General features: G+C 47.8%; 1 protein-coding gene across 3 annotated transcripts in view; it reads right to left on the reverse strand.

Moving 5' to 3' along the window:
* Window positions 1-3856, reverse strand: part of HDHD2 (haloacid dehalogenase-like hydrolase domain containing 2) — a 52593-nt gene that overhangs the window by 48385 nt on the left and 352 nt on the right. Inside the window, exon 1 of one of the 3 annotated variants that reach the window (XM_011977751.1) lies at window positions 2302-2447. The exons of the other annotated variants lie outside the window; for them this stretch is intronic. The gene's annotated coding sequence lies outside the window, so the exon portion shown is untranslated. Of the gene's footprint in view, window positions 1-2301; window positions 2448-3856 lie in introns of those variants that run through there. 3 annotated transcript variants of the gene reach the window in all.

Consider the following 3856-nt stretch of genomic DNA (forward strand, 5'->3'; position numbering starts at 1 on the left):
AACTAAAGAGTTTCTGCACAGCAAAAGAAACTACCATCAGAGTGAACAGGCAACTTACAGAATGGGAGAAAATTTTTGCAATCTACTCATCTGACAAAGGGCTAATATCTAGAATCTACAAAGAACTCAGTCCAATTTACAAGAAAAAAACAAACAATCCCATCAAAACGTGGGTGAAGGATATGAAGACACTTCTCAAAAGAAGACATTTATGCAGCCAACAGACACGTGAAAAGATGCTCATCATCACTCACCATCAGAGAAATGCAAATCAAAACCACAATGAGATACTATCTCACAACAGGTAGAAAGGCAATCACTAAAAAGTCAGGAAACAACAGGTGCTGGAGAGGATGTGGACAAATAGGAACACTTTTACACTGTTGGTAGGACTGTAAACTAGTTCAACCATGTGGAAGACAGTGTGGTGATTCCTCAAGGATCTAGAAGTAGAAATATCATTTGACCCAGCCATCCCATTACTGGGTATGAACCCAAAGGATTATAAATCATGCTGCTATAAAGAAACATGCACATGTATGTTTACTGTGGCACTATTCACACTAGCAAAGACTTGGAATCAACCCAAATGTCCATCAAAGACAGACTGGATTAAGAAAATGTGGTACATATACACCATGGAATACGATGCAGCCACAAAAAAGGATGAGTTCATGTCCTTTGTAGGGACATGGATACAGTCGGAAATCATCATTCTCAGCAAACTGTCGCAAGAACAGAAAATCAAACACCGCATGTTCTCACTTATAGGTGGGAATTGAACAATGAGAACACTTGGACACAGGAAGGGGAGCATCACACACTGGGGCCTGTTGTAGGGTGGGGGGGCGGGAGGGATAGCATTAGGACATATACCTAATGTATGACGAGTTAATGGGTGCAGCACACCAACATGGCACATAAACTTAAAGTATAATAAAAAATTAAAAAGAAAAAAAAAAAGAAAGTAATACCTATGAAGAATTGTGAATTGTATTCCGCTCAGAGAAAGGTTGGGTTATGTATGTGGAGGGCTGGGAGAGAGAAGCAACGAGGGAAATTATGGATATATCAAGGGCTACAAAAATCACAGGATACATATGATGCAAAGTTCTAAAGCGTTAGTATAACTTGAGGATTTGAGAAAACATACCTAAATATACATTATGGCATATTATTCAAAACTTACATACTTAAAACAAGAGATTTTAATACAAATCTTCCCTTGGGAGACTGGAGCTCTACAGAACATGCCTCCTAAAACTCCTGGGAAGTACAAATTTTCTGTCCTTCCCTATACGGTTCCAGACTTTTCTGGAACCACTGTACACATTCAATAAATGACGGTATTACTCAGCCACTCCCCAGTTAAAATTCTTCCAGTGTCTCCCCGCTGTCCTCTGGATAGTCTGAACAATGAACACTGGTGGAGAGAGCCCTGGTTTACCCTCTCCAACTCACTTGTCTCCACTAGCACCCAAGTTCCACGGTACTGCAGTCGGCCAAGAGCTCTACACTTTGCCTCCCTCGTTGCGGGACTTTTGTCTGCAACTACTCGGGCCCCTCTACACCCTCGTCTCCTGGCCAATCCCTCCAGCCCTCAGTCTCAGATAACCATCACTTCCTCTGGCGTGCTCCCCTGGGTCCAACTCCTTTTCTCCCCTAGGGTCCCTAGGGGCCATCTGTGTTCCTACTACATTTACCACTGTCCTGGTTACCAGTACGGGCCTCTCCTACTAAACCATTAAGCTCTGTGCATAAGGTAGTGTGCTGCCTTTCCCACTGTGTTATTCAGGCGTTCAACGAAGACTGTGAATTAACTCATGAATCCCAGTGTCCAGAGCTACTAGGCCCCAACAACAAACTCTTTCAGCACCAACTCAACTTCCATCCTTCTATCTCTTGGCTGGGAAGGGGCCTCAAGACTGGTCACTGCACTCGGTTCTAGCCCAAGTACCAAGGCCTTACAAACGCCACACTGACCAGAAGGGACGCTAGCTCCAAAATACAGACCAAGAGCACGCTTTGAGGAATGACTGACACACTAGTGTCACAATCCGCCCCGGAGAGACCCACAGTGCGCCTCGAGCCCAGCTGTGCACACGCGCGGGGCCAAGGCAAAGGGTTCGGTCCCTTCGCTGAAGGCATGGAATGTGCACAGAGCAAGACCGCAGGCTGGCCAGGCCTGAGAGGAGGGGCGGCCTGTGGGCGCCACTGGTAGTTCCCGAACCCTGTCACAAAAACTGCAGCCTCCCGCCCCAATTCCGCTTTTTCCTCTTCCGTCCCACAGCAGCTCCTCACCCACACTCCGTACGCCGTCCTCAGGAAACGCCCCCACTAACGGCAAAACCAGCCAGCCACGCTGGCCGCAGGTTCCTCTCAGCCGGGATAAAAATCCCCGCAGCGTCCCAACGGACGCCGGAAGCTGGGTCCTGGCCGCGCCGGAAACCCCACCTTTCGCGGCTTCGCCCCACCCTTCGCCCGAGGTTTCCGCCGAGCGGTACAGCTACCGCGTGGAGTAGTTCTCCGTCTGCAACGCCGGTGACGGAAAGCTATGCCCTTCTAGAGACCTGCTTTCCCAAGGGCGCGGCCTCCTGGGCCGGGATGCACGAGGTAAAATAATCCCCTGCCTTTCTTCGGTAGCTGTTTTACAGTCCACAGCACCACTGTTGAACGAGTGTTACTGAGTAGTGTTCTTTGCCTTCACCCTCCCTTCCTCCACTAGTTGTCCACTCTCGAGGTTTAACTAAGAAATCATACTTTACTAGACCACCCGATCTCCGAAGTCGCCATTTCCCCCTTAGCTACTTGAATAGCACCTGGCACCTCTTGCTTTCTCCTTTACTCCCTGAGGCAGCGACGTCCCTCCTTTCCCGCTTCAGCCATCCCTAAACTTTAGTCAGCCTTCCCACCCTGCCTCTCTCCCGGTTAGAGCCACTACGGGCCGTGCCTTCCTGTTCCACGGGAGCTCTATCTTGGTACACCCAGAACCACCTCCCTCCCTACCCCGCTGCCACACTCGTGGGGGTCTCCACTTGTCTCCTCTTGATGCAAGTAGTTATGTGGACCTGAATAATAGAGTACAGAAAGGTCACTCTTATGCACTCACTATGAAAGTGACTGAACAACTTTCTGGAGCCCTCTTGACATAGTAGGATACTCGGGTTACACCTTATACTAGGGTTATACCCCTTGATAAAACCACTGCTCTGTCCTTGACTGGGGACCCATATATGCCACCCGTATGCCACAATGTAACACCCCCACTACCCAAGGCTGCAGCCAGCCCTGTTAAGAGCTGTAACCCATTCTGTCCCTTGGACTAGGAGCCATTTGCTTTTTCTCCCCGCTGAATCTGAAGTTTTTTTGTCTTACTCATATTGGCTAAGTTTAAGTTTTGTGTGAGGCCTAGTTGGTTGAAGGAAAAAGGATTTGGTTCTAGTTTCCCCTTATGAGCTAGCTGTCTTTGACCAGATTAAGACATCACCAAAGGATTTTAAGTGGGTAATATAAGAATTCTAAATGCTTCCTCTGCCTGCAGTATGGATAGGAGAGATGCCAGAATGGGTGAGACCACGTAAGAGTCCCACTGCAAGGCTACAAGAGAGATACTTTAATTAGGATGTGTGGAAACAAAGCAAAGAGGATAAATTCATAAGAGGCAAAACAGAAACTGGTGACAGATTAGATTGGGGTTAGGGAGAAGGCATCAATTATCAGGCTCCAAGACTGGGCAATTGGGTAGTGTGACTGATAGTGTCTTTTTTTTTTTTTTTTTTTTTTTTGAGACAGGGCCTCTCTCTGTCACCCAGAATGGAGTGCAGTGGTGCAATCATGGCTCACTGCAGCCACGACT

This window comes from Mandrillus leucophaeus, unplaced genomic scaffold, assembly GCF_000951045.1.
Source record: "Mandrillus leucophaeus isolate KB7577 unplaced genomic scaffold, Mleu.le_1.0 Scaffold1830, whole genome shotgun sequence".
Classification (NCBI taxonomy): domain Eukaryota; kingdom Metazoa; phylum Chordata; class Mammalia; order Primates; family Cercopithecidae; genus Mandrillus; species Mandrillus leucophaeus.